This window comes from Pyrgilauda ruficollis, unplaced genomic scaffold, assembly GCF_017590135.1.
Source record: "Pyrgilauda ruficollis isolate IOZ18807 unplaced genomic scaffold, ASM1759013v1 scaffold12, whole genome shotgun sequence".
NCBI classification, from domain to species: domain Eukaryota; kingdom Metazoa; phylum Chordata; class Aves; order Passeriformes; family Passeridae; genus Pyrgilauda; species Pyrgilauda ruficollis.
The window spans coordinates 5,362,274-5,375,483 of NW_024510321.1; the positions used below are offsets into that span (position 1 = coordinate 5,362,274).

At 41.3% G+C, this 13,210-nt stretch overlaps 1 protein-coding gene across 1 annotated transcript in view; it reads left to right on the plus strand.

The window, feature by feature from the left end:
- DPP6 (dipeptidyl peptidase like 6) overlaps positions 1-13,210 on the plus strand; it is a 395,169-nt gene that overhangs the window by 248,287 nt on the left and 133,672 nt on the right. The window lies entirely within an intron of this gene.

Sequence of the window (13,210 nt, forward strand, 5' to 3'; positions counted from 1 at the left end):
ACTTTAAAACCTCACATCAGTGGAAATTCAATTAAGAGCACAGGAGACCAAAGGTTTGCCCAGCCCAAAATCCTGTTTCCGTGGGAGGCGAGATGTGTGTGCACAAGGATGAGTAAGAGTGCAATGAACCTCACCCACTTTTTAGCTCAGAGAATCCTCAGTTCCTCTTGTATATTTTCTGTTTAGTTACCCAAAATAGTTTTCTCTTCTAAGGCACTTTCCATGCACCCTCCAGAGCCTCTTGCATCCAGCATTTCTCTCATCCATGAGTTTCACTGACCTAAGACCTGTTGCAAGAGGAAGGGTTCTTGGGAGCTGGTTTCTACTTGCTTTGTTTGGTCAGCCTTAGATCAGGACTTTGGACAAATGTTTTCCACCTCTAGTGTACAATTTTAGAGAAGATGGGTGGGAACTACACACAAGGAGTGCACAGAAATATCTGGGTTAACTTCTCAAAAATGTTTAAATAATTTGAGTTTCATGAGCCTTGAAGACAAATAGATGGGTGCAGTATAATTTGTTTGACCTTAAAGAAAAGCCAGATGATTTTGCTGTGTGCTACAGTTAAAATCTTTAGGTCCCTATACCAAATCATGCCTTACAAAGTAATTATGAAGTCATAAATTTGTGAGATCCAGGTCCCCAGCAGAGCTTCATAGTTTCATGTGAAATCTGCTTGGCATGATTTCTTTTTGCTACTTGACAAAGTCCTAGCCTCTGGGGACAGGTAGCACACAAAAATAATCTACTTTGATTCGAAAAAGAAATGTAATAAATAAAAACATTTTTATTATTCGGAGATAGTATTATAATCATTTCTAAATGGTCCTTCAAATGTTAAACTTATCTGGAGGTAAATGGACACAAACCCATTTAGTTGCATTTGAAAATATGTATTTAAAATATCAGGTTCTTTTGAAGGCTTATACCTGTCTTCCAATGCTTAGGTTTCATAATAACTGATAAAATCTGGGTAATCATCTTCAAAACATTTTGGCTTTCCAGGGAAGGGTGAAAAAAAAATGTAAACAAAGTCTAGTAAGAAGGCAGTGTTGAAACCAAGAAAAGCTAAAAATATATCAGTTCAGAAGCATTTTCTCCACAATGGGCAAAAGTCTGGATCTATTAGATAAATGATTATTATATTGGCATGCACTTGACTCTATAAAAATTGACTCCACAATGAATGGTGGTGAATCCAGCAGTTCAGAGAGATTGTGGTCTTATTGCAGTTATGTTCCATGTGGTCATGGATGCAGAGTAAACCATTCCAGGGTCTGGCTGGAAGTCTTGGCCTTGCCAAGTAACATGGTACCTTCAGGCAGACTGAGAAGAACCCTCAAAACTTGGACAAACACCTAAAATCCATCAATTCTCCCCGGACAGAGTCCAGAGCTTTTTTCCAACACTCTAATTTGTTACCACCCTAATAAACACTTATTCTCTGCTCAGCAGTCAATTTTCCCATTTCCTGGTGGACAGGAGCCCGTGCCCAGGCCTGCTCCTGCAGCTGGCTCTGGATGCTCAGCCGCTGGCAGCACCAGCAGGGCGTGGAGCCAGGGGCTGAGCTGGCCCACTGCCCCTCACAGGGGTTAATGCACATCTGCTGGGCCATGTGCAGCAGCTCCCGCTGTCTGTTGCTGCTTCAGCTGATGGACTGACTCATTTTTACAAGACAAGTTTCTTGGAATACTCGTGCATAAGCCAAAATGCTTACTAATAATTTGGAGGTATCTTTTCCTTCCTTGTTCTCCTTCTCAGGGGGAGCAGGCTGTGAAGTGTGACGTAAAAAATATCTTAAAGCAATTGTTTTTATTTATTTATTTATTTATTTTCAATCTCTTGAAAATTATTTATTTATTTATTTATTTATTTATTCCATGTGTTTCATATTTTCTTGCTTCCAAGTGTCCATTTCAGGGGCAGCATTTGTAACAGTTTGCCATTACCTTTTGACTTGAAGCTGATACCAAACACAGCAGCAGGCATAAGATATGGCCTTAAACCAAATTAACCTTTAACATAAAAGCATGTTCTTAATGTATTTTCTAGTTTTGACACCTCACAAAGGAAGATATTTTTAAAAATATATGCCAATAATTATAATAGTCCTGGGTTTTTTTCCTAATTGACACAGAATTGTTAATATAGCTAAACTATCAAGCCAGAAGACTATGAATAAGAAAACAGGAGAGGGATTATTAGAACTCTATAGTTTGTATTTGCTTTCCTTCTTCTAGGGTAGGAAACTGAGAGCGTAATCAGTTTTCTGTTGCAATCAACTTTTTCAGGAGAAACAATATTGAACTGTACTCTGGAGAGAAAAATACTGAAAACAGCCTGTTTTTATCCATTTTGAGGGACATCATCACCTTGATCACTGCAGTGAGCTTGGATTGCTCCATACAAAAAAGATAGATTGTAATGGGAATAGAAATGGTCCAGACAAAGATTAAGACCATGACAGAAGCATGGAAATGCATGATAAAAAGAATTGCCCTGAGTTATAAAGAAATTATATAAGGATAGAAAATAAAGAAAAATATTAAGAAGTCAAGCACTTTTCATTGAATTAGGGCATTCTTTGGATTTAATCTCATCTGCTGAAAGTTCTTAACCCATTGAGAAGGTGTTATTGGACAGAAGGTTGATGAGAATTGGAAGGAAGGAGCAGTCATTCTTTTGGTGTAACTCTTTTTCACCCATTGCACTCAAAGCAGATATCAAGATTAAGACCATGACAGAAGCATGGAAATGCATGATAAAAAGAATTGCCCTGAGTTATAAAGAAATTATGTAAGGATAGAAAATAAAGAAAAATATTAAGAAGTCAAGCTCTTTTAATTGAATTAGGGCATTCTTTGGATTTAATCTCATCTGCTGAAAGTTCTTAACCCATTGAGAAGGTGTTATTGGACAGAAGGTTGATGAGAATTGGAAGGAAGGAGCAGTCATTCTTTTGGTGTAACTATTTTTCACCCATTCCACTCAAAGCAGATATATCATAAGCCAGGTGTTCATATCAGCCCTTTTGCTCCTACACCAGCATCAGCACAGCTCTCTTCTTAGCAACTGCTGGTGCTTCAAAACCACAGAACAAAGGCAGTAACAGCTGGATGATGTTGGTTCCATGGCAGAGAGAGGAAAAGGAGCAAGAAGTGAAATAAGGAATTCAGGAATCATTTCTGGGGTTTGGTGAGGACTCTGTGTAGGAGCTGACCCAGCAACTGCAGGCAAACCAAACCAATGTGCCATGCTAAGGAAAAACTCCTCACTCATGGAATCACAAAAGGGTTTGGGTTGGAGGGAAACTGAAAGATCATCCATTTCCAGCCCCCTGTCATGGACAGGGACATGTTCACTAAGCCAAGTTCCTCAGAGCTCCATCCAACCCAGCCTTGAACACTTCCAGGGATGGGGCATCCTCTGGGCAGGACAGCCTCTTGTATTGCCTCACCACCCTGCTTAGCTGACACAATTTTTTTCTTTTTCATTCCCTCATCAGTTGGTTTAAAAATAATGGGATTTTACATTTTACAAGTGTTTCTCCATTAGTGGCTCCCTTGCAGCTGGGTGCAGGAAGACTGTTCTCACTCGGGTGCCATTTCCTTTCCTCAGTGCCCTCTCACTCAGGACACCAGTCTCCTGCCCAGCATCAAATCTAATTATTATTAATGGCTCTTTGCAAGTGTTGAAAGTGTTTCCATTGGTCCTGTAGCAGGGTGCCCTCTTGTGACCACTCCAAAACCAGAAATCATGTGCTGGTAACCAAAATGTGTCTTGGGGTCTTGGATTTCATCTCTTGTCTGCCTTGATTTTCAAAAGCCTGAGGTCAGGGTGATAGCCATGACTCTGACAGCCTCCTCACACAGACTTCATCACAGTCATACCTCACCAGACACATCTGGAATGACAGGCTGACATAAAAGAGACTGTGAAATGTTGCACAAAAAGATAATTAAAACTTTACCCGCAGCTGCACACAAAGCATATCTGTGTGTTAACATACAGCAGTCTCATTCAGTCTGCACTGAAATTTAAGTAATCTTCCCATGATAACAATAATGAAAAGCAAGAAAAAACATTTTATGTGTTCTTTCTGCCCATCATGGCCATTAACAAGTGCAATTTGTTTAGGAGCAAAGAGAAGGAGGCAAGGGAATGAACAGAGAAATTAAGTAAGCGAGCTGTGGGGTCACATTTTAATGAAAATTTATGCATGGATTCCTTTTTTTCCTCAGTGTCAAGTGGATTATTACATTTAGGTGCAACACTTTGGATTATGCACTCCCCTGTGTGAAGCCAAACCAAATGATGCAGAAAAGACCTGATGCATTTGGCAGAGAACAGGGAGAACACTGAGTGATGCTGCACTGGCCTGGGGCACAGCCAGGGAGGGCTTGGAGCAAGTGTCCCTGCATGGAACAGCCAAGCTGGGTGCCACCAAGCACGAGTGGTAACTTGGGCTATCATCTGAGCTAGAAACTGCAGTGGAAAAGGCCCTGGAATTTTTATATTCCCAGTGAAATCTGTGCCATTGTGTATTTGGAGCTCTGCAACCACCCCAATCACTTAATGGAGCTGGGATAAGCTGATTCCTGTTACCTGTTGGCTGCACTTGTTTGTTTTTTGGTTTTTTTTTCTCTTCAGTTGCATGATGAAACTGTGAAAAATATGTAGGGTGTGGATAAAAGCATTAAGGACCATTTTCTGGGAAAATAGTTGTCTGGGTTTAAATTGCTTCTGGCCTGTGTTGAATGTGAAATGTTTCCAGCAGGGAATCAAAGGGATGAGTGTAATCTGCTGTCTCCAGCTGTCCAGTAACCCAGGGGTCATCACTTCTCCTCCCAGAACATCTAGCATTTGAAGAGCACAAGCACAGCTGAACAGGAGAGTGAGATGGCAGAGAGTTTTTGAGGGAGATTTCTCAGCTCTGGAATGCACCAAAGTCATCTCAGTGTGGTGCACTCCCCTCCTCCCCCCAGGCATTGGAAAGATAAATTGAGGGCAGCAAGCAACAAGGTGTGAGGTTGCACTGCTGTTGTTAGGGTTTTGCAGCAGTTTTGCAATCAAGATGGTTTGTCCTGGATGGAATAAAAATGGATTTAGTCCAGCAAATGTCTCATTCAGTTTTTGCCTAATTGTAGTGTCTCTCTTTCCCCCATCCAAGTGTTACAAAAGCCGGGAAGTTGGGAAGGGAGTAATTTGAAGTTGAAACAAGTTCTCAGTTTCTCACATGCATTTCAGCTTTTCATGCCTGTGCCACTGTGTCATGATCTGAGCCCGCAGAATTCCCAGATTTGGGCTCCTTGAGGAGGAGTTCATTCTCACAGAGCAGAATTTTACCTGGCTTCAAATTTGGGACCCAAATTTCAAAGGTGTGCTCTGCCTGTATTTCAAGCTTGATTCTGAACTTTTTTTTTTTTTTTTCTTGAATCTTGAAAGAACTGGGATTAGATAAAAAAGAGAAACAGACCAGCATTGCTGATTTTTATAGTTTTAAGTTTTCCCAAGACTAGGTTTTCTTGGAGGTTTTGACAAGTTAATTTACAAGCCTGCTAGAGATGCACGTTGATGTGGGAATTTTCCTGAGCTATAATTGTGTTTTATTTTACTGGTACTACTGTAAAAACACTATATTGGTGCACCAAGTGCAACTGCATTGAGATGATAAGCAATTAAAACCACTTCTTGCATAATAAAGCACATTCTATCTTGTTGTACTTACTTAATATACCAATTCAATGTGTTATACAGTATTTAGCTAGATTACAGTAAATCACCTATTTAAAGAAGTTTTTCTTTCAGCCTTGCATGTGGGGAAAAAAGTGCTGGGAACAGTAAAAGGATAATGACCCATAATGGCAGAGAGCTAAAAATGGGATTCCAGTTGTCTCCTGGAATTAAAGGCTGTAGCAATGTTGTTAAAGGCAAGCTGTTTTCTGTCCCCTGTTGCTCCTTGTATCAGCACCACAAAGTCGAAGACATTTGTCACATTCACATTTTCTGAAAAATCCCTTCACCAAGGATTTTTCTCCTGGGAGTATGAGAAGCCTCAGAGAAAAAGGAAAACAATATTATCTCATTTGCTTCTCCTGTGTTTTGTTCATGTGGAAGGTGTTTGGAGATTGTTTACCCACAGGTGATTGTTCCTTTGGATTCTGGTGTGAGTTGTTTTCACTCTTTGGCCAATTGGGGCCAAGCTGTGTTGGGACTCTGGAGAGAGTCACCATTTTTCATTATTATCTTTTCAGCATTCTGTAAGTATCCTTTCTGTATTCTTTAGTATAGTATAGTATTCTGTAATATAATATAGTATCATAAAGTAACAAATTAGCCTTCTGAGAACATGGAGTCAGATTCATCATTCCTTCCTTCATTATGGCACCCTGCAAATACAAATGAAATTCTTATTTATTTCTGCCTGACAAAGTAGCAAGGCAGAAGAAAAAGGAGTTACTCGTGGGGGTAGATGCATTGAAACAGAGGCAGGGTGGTGGCAGGGGCTCTGAAAAGTTACCAATGTCGAAGTCTACAGGGCCCATCACTAAGGAGAGCTCACTGAGGGCACGATGAAGCTGTGAGCATGGAAATGGGGTTTTGCTGCTATTTCCTAATCATGATCCCTGCCTCCCACTTTCTGTTATCCCAGCCTACTGCAGGCACCAGGGGACAGGGGCTGGGAAACCTTCCTCTCTCTGGGAAGCAGCTCAGTAGCAAAACAGGCTTTGCTTCTGCCATGGGAAGGGAATTTCAGAGCCAGTTGTTTGTTGGGTACATGCTGTAAATATCAAACAGAGGCACTGCAGCATGTCTTGAAAGAACAACAGATCTCAGTACTAAATGCTTCATCCCAACAGCCTTCTTTCCACCTGAGTTTGTGATTGCATCTCTCTGGACACCTGAATAGGCTTCCATTGGGGACTGATTGTGCTTTTCTTTTGCATTATGATCTCTGTGGTGAAGTTTTGCAGCAGTTAGTGAGCATGCACAGTCCTAGCATTTGTTCAGCCTCTGCTCTCAGTGCTTTTCTGAGGACTAAATTCTGCCTGCCCCAAGGGGTGTAGGTGTTGGGGGGCATTCTCCTACCTGACTCCAGATAGGCAGATACTGTCCTAAGTGAGTCAACAATCCTGCAGGCCTGGTAAATAAGATGTGATTTCCCCTTTCATGAAAGCAAAGAAAAATAAACCTGCCATAAACCTTTCCATAAACCTGCCTGTGTCATCCTTTCCCCTGCTCATGCCATCCTGCACCTTATTCCTCTTCTTTGGTGCTTCTTAATGTTTGCTGGTTTGGGGTTATTTTTTTCTCACAGTTTCTATTTCCTCTGTAAATTTACCCTGTTCTGTTGTTTTCCACTCTGCTTCCAAAAACCATTATGTCCAAAAACCTCATGTCCCCCTCTCTCTCAAAACCAGTCCCTGAAGATATGAGGCTCTCTGAAGACAGATGCTTCTGCTGCATCTGGCACAATTAAGGGTTTTTTAGGGTTTTGGCGCCCCACACACCAACCTGTTAACAACAGCTTGTGCTATTCCCTCACCTGAGACACTCAGAAATCACATTTTCACAGGAATTTCAGAGTCCTCCCAGTTTACTTTCCCTGTGAGTTGCTGACCTGAGCTGTGGGGATGGTGGAACTGAATCTCCATGCCTTGTGCCTCCCATGCTGCTGCTGAGCTGCCCTCTCCCCTCAGGCTCTGCTGTGTGCCTGGGCTGTGGGTGTGAATGCTGATGGTCTCAGCTGAGCCCAGCCTGCCTGGGAAGCAGTTCAGCCGTGAGCTGGGTTCATTCAGGGTGCTGCTCCCACAGAAACAACTGCAGTGTGAGCTGCCAGCCTCCCCCAGTCCTGGAAACATGGCAATCACTGCGAGCCAGTGGGCTTTTCCTCTGTGCTGCAGGTCACCTATGGATTACCTGGGTTTGCTTTCTGCAGCTGGAACCTCCTCTTTGGCCTGGTGAGTGTGTGCTGGGATGAGAGCTGTGACATGCCCCAGTCCCAGGGCACAGTCACTTCCTTTCCCACTCTGGTCTCCATGCAAAATCCCCAGTGGAAGCCTATTCAACCCTGAGAGCAGAGGCTGAACAAATGCTAGGACTGTGCATGCTCACTAACTGCTGCAAAACTTCACCACAGAGATCATAATGCAAAAGAAAAGCACAATCAGTCCCCAATGGAAGCCTATTCAGGTGTCCAGAGAGATGCAATCACAAACTCAGGTGGAAAGAAGGCTGTTGGGATGAAGCATTTAGTACTGAGATCTGTTGTTCTTTCAAGACATGCTGCAGTGCCTCTGATATTTACAGCATGTACCAAACAAACAACTGGCTCTGAAATTCAGTTCTGGGGCTCACCTGGCCCTTCAGAAAATTTGCTGAGCTGCTAAACAAGCAGAAGTGTCACTCTCATATTTTCTGGAAAAATCCCTTCACCGGATTTTCTCCTGGGAAGCTGAGAAGCCTCAGAGAAAAAGGAAAACAATAATTTTCTGATTTGCTTCTCCTGTGTTTTGCTGCTTTGGATGTGGTTTAGACATTGGTTACCAACAGGTGATAGTTTCATTAGTTTCATGTGAATTGTTTTTACTTATTGGCCAATGACAGCCAAGCTGTGTTGGACTCTGGAGAGAGAGTCACAAGTTTTCATTAGTATATTTTAGCCTTCTGTCAGTATCCTTTCTGTATTCTTTAGTATAATTTAGTATAGGTTTATTTTAGCATTCTTTAATATAACGTAGATCAAAATAATAAATTAGCCTTCAATGAACATGGAGTCAGATTCATTGTTTTCTTCCTTCATCGGGGAACCCTACAAATACAAGACAGAAGATTTTTTTTTTTTATTTAATTCCACTGCCTGATCCCAATGCATCTTTCCAAAGGAATACAACTGTACTACATCCTGTTGAAAATACCAATTGTCTGAAGAAACATCTGTCCTACCCTTGCAATCTCCTGCCTGTTATCTTGTTAGATGGTGAGGGCTCTCCAGGTGTGATCAATACCAGCCTGGAAGGACTCCAAGGAGCCTTTGGCTGGTTCAGGTGTTGCTGTCACCTCAGTGAGGTGAGCTCAGCCTGGCCAAGGGCTGAGTGATGCTGTGCACCATGCTGGGCTCCTGCAAGACTCCTTCAGATGTAAGACAAAACACCAAAGATCTGACTGCTTTGGGTCATTAAAAACCCCACAACAACTTTTCTTTTTTCCCCCATGAGGAAGGACAGAGGGGTGCCAGTGGTCTCTTGGTGGCCCTGTGACATTTGGTGTGCCAGTGCAGAGCTTCATCCCAGCATCCCTGCACGTGGCCTGGGGCAAAGTGACCTCTGTCCCTTGGGAGGGGACACACAAGGTCCCACAGGACTTGCTGATCTCTGCTCTCCTGACACAGGGCAAAATGTTTGTCAACACTGCTGGTGTCTGGAGGCTCATTTATCTGAAATAGCTTAGAACAACTTCAGGACTTAAATTTCCTTTATTCACCAATCTTCCTTAATCTTAGGGATTGAAAATGACAATTCCCTCGATGCTGGCTTTCATCATACTGAGATTCATTCAATTTATCTTTCATGTCTGTTGACCAGGACTCAAGAAGTTGGCTTTTCCTCAAATCTGTTGATCTAAAAGACTGGAGTCGCCCTAACAATTCTAACTCTACCTTCTCTCTTTCACTGTCTCTTGCTGTTGACTAGCTGCATGTGAATTTCATTGTCTACTTTTCATTCATCAGTTATTAAAATACAATTTCATTAAAATATTTTTAGAGCTGGATTTAAATAGCTATTTGTTTTCATATTTTATTGCTCAGTTTTCCTTTCTGCTTTCCATAATCTCTGACAAATAATAAAAGTTTCCCTCACAGGCTTAAGCCAATCTTTCCTCTCTGGTAATGTGGACTTCAGAAAAGCTTTACTACACTAAATTTTTGGGCACTGATGCTGTGTTCCTGTCAATGGATGTAGTTCTTTCAAATTCTTTGCACTGCCAGCACTCAAATTTACTCCTGCTAGAAGTGAAGTTGTCCCAAACCCTCTTGTCCATGGTTGTGAGTTGTTTTGTCTGGTGCCCAGTCTGTCTGTGCTGCTCCTGCTGAGGGCTCAGTGACTTCAGGGGACATGAGCTCCCTCTCCTTGGCTCTGTTTCCTCTGCCTGTGAATTTTCTGACTGAATTCAAGACAGAGAAGCAGATGGGGTTTATGATTTCACCTGTTCTGTTTAGCAGGTTTTTAAAAGTTTCTCCCCAGGCCTCCCTGTTCCTCTGCACTGCCTCTGTAGAGCCCCAAAGCTGATCCATTATTTCTGGTAATCATTGTTTTTTTGCAACCAGTCACTTTTTTCCAAGTGTGACTACATACCTGTGTCTACATTCACAGTCAGAAAACGTGATATACCACCCAGACAATTTCCTGGAAGTTGAAAGAGGGGTGAGGAGTTGGAAAAGTGAACTTTGCTATTGAACCATAGAATCAGAGAGAGCTTTGGGTTGAAAAAACCTTAAAGACCACCCAGTTCCATCCCCACTGGGCACCTTTCACTAGACCAGATTGCTCAAAGCTCCAACCAACCTCCAAGGATGGGACATCCATGACTTCTTTAGTGAAGAACAGATGGAAAAAAATCCAAGAAAGATTGAAGAAATGGAACAAATGGCTGCATGCCTGAAAATTACAATTTTTGGCATCATTTATATCGAACACTAGCCCCAAAGAAAGGCAGATATAAAAAATGAGATGCAGTGATGACCTTTATCAGCTCTGGTGACAACTATAAATCAGGCTGCAAATTCTCATCAGCTTGCTGGACAGAATTCATTACAGGCAGAGGCCACTGCATTGCTTTCTGGCTTTGATTGAGGTGTGTCCCATTTAAATAAATGCTCTTGCACTGGAATAAATCACACATTTCAAAACAGAAGTCCAGGAATATTATTCATCTTTTGAGGACTAAGACCCAGCTAAACCTCACAGTGTTTTGTTTGGAGCATAATGCAGATCAATTTGTTCTCCTGTTAAGCAGACCAATTTTCTGTTCATTAACTCAGACAGTGTGTTGATGGCTGGTATTGAATATAATGGCAAGATTTAGAGCCCTAACAAATCAGCACTGCTTCATTTATTCTTTTTTTTTTTTTAATGCATTCTAAAAGTACATGTGGCAGATTAGCACCTGATTTTAAACTTGTTATGGTTTAACAAATAATGGGAAAGTCTGTTATCTCCTGCTTCCAACCATGGAGCAACTTTTATGTAATCTTGAAGTTTCATAGTTTATTAAAATGTTATGGGGCTTTTTGGAGCATAAGGAGCAATAAAATTTGGTAGCAATGTCATTATGGGCAGTAATGTGAATTCCATCAGTTCCTGCAATGTTCAAGAAACAGCTTCACACACTCATTAGATTAATAAGCTACTTTACCTATGTTCTGAACTTGGAGCTGAATTTCATTGCTCTTTTCTTTTCTGTAATTAGGAAATATCCTGAGAGCTATCCAAATGTTTTGCTGGCCATGCTTAAAACATGATTTTTTTCTCTCTGGAACTTAGTGTGTAATTGGAAAACATTCTGTGTTGTTGACAGAAGGTGATTATTAAAGCAGCAATATTTTTCAGCATGTCTGATAATTAGGTAATAGTCTGTCTCTCAGTTTAATTTTTCTGGGTTTTTTTTTCTGAAATGCCTGAAATATTTCTGGAAAATAAAAATTTAGGCTGCATTCTTTCCTCTTATAACAAATAATGCTTCAGACTTTGTGGCCTGAGTATATAAAGACCAGGTATGTACAAAGCATTAAATCTTTTATTGCCTTACTTCCTAAATTGTTGGCATAAACACTTTCCTTAAGGATCTGGAAACAGAATCTGGAAGTTGGAGTTGTAAATAATTTTGTGCTGGATCGGACCCCAGGGGTTGTCTCTTCTGGCATATGGCCCTGGACAAGGGCAAATACTTAGGGAGGATTCTGAAAAGCAGGCAAATCTCTCAAGTTGAGGATTCAGGATATTCCTTTAGTCCCTCCCAAGGGCTGGTTCATGGACTTCCTGAAAAGCATTCCCCTTCAAGACAAATAATAGTTGATGGATTTTTCTTCCATTTTTCTAATTCTAGTTTGGATCCTCCTGCAGCCCTGGCACCTGCTCTGTTCTGGGACTGTGACTTCCACAGTTTGTTTGCCTTCAGCATGGAGAAATAATCCCTTTTATTTGTGTTGAACCTGATACTGGCTGGTGTCACCTGGTGCCTTCCAGTATTTATTTTGGAAAAGGCAGGGAATAAACATCCCTTATTTACCTTCTCCGTACTACTTATGACTTTTTAAACTTCTGTCCTGGCTCTGTTCAGTCAGTTCTTTCTCAAGTTTAAGTTGCTTAGTTTCTTCAGTCATAAATTGTATGAAGGAATACTTTAAAGATAAATATAATCAATCTAATTAAAATCCTTTTTTTTTCTTTTTTTTTTAATTCAAGACAGAAGTTTCTAAAAAAATTTGTTCCATAATTTAAAAAAGAGTTATGATTTGAGAACTTTGCCTATGAGTCTAAAGGGCTTTTGCTCTGATTTGGACTATGAGAATCTTAAAGTCTCTAAAACCCTGTGGTTTTGAGGGGATCAACTGTATTGCAGCAACTATTTGCCCTTCAAGAATCTGATTCATCCCAATCTCAGAGAAGATTTCTTATTCTTCCACTTATCTGTGTAAATCTGTGATGTGGAGGAGGAGATTTTTTTTTATATTGGCAGCAATAAGTAGAGCATAGAGGATTTTCATCTGCACCTTCAGAGCAATTTATAAAGCCGGTTAGTGACTGTGCTGAGGAATATCATCACCAGGTTGGAAATAAAAGACTGGAACATGGATAAGGAGTATGCTAGGTCTGTACACCCAAGTTTTGAAAGAACCAAGCCTCCAAACCCGGTGCTGCCTTTAGCAGCACACACCTCTGCAGTTACAGTGAGCTGGGTTTGTGCTTGTACCTATCCTAGAGGCTTTAAACTCACCTTTGACTCATCCCAGGACAACCCATGGGTAAAGTTAAACCATCCACATGTCCCCAGCTCCTGCTGCATCATGGTGACGTTCCTGGGGCAGCCACCATAATGGTAGGTGGTGAGGAATTGTTTCCCTAAATGAAACTGGAAGCAGAGGTTTGGTAGGATCCATCAGTTCTCAGTTTAGCCAAGTTGCAAATAAATCATAACCCTAGTCCTGTGC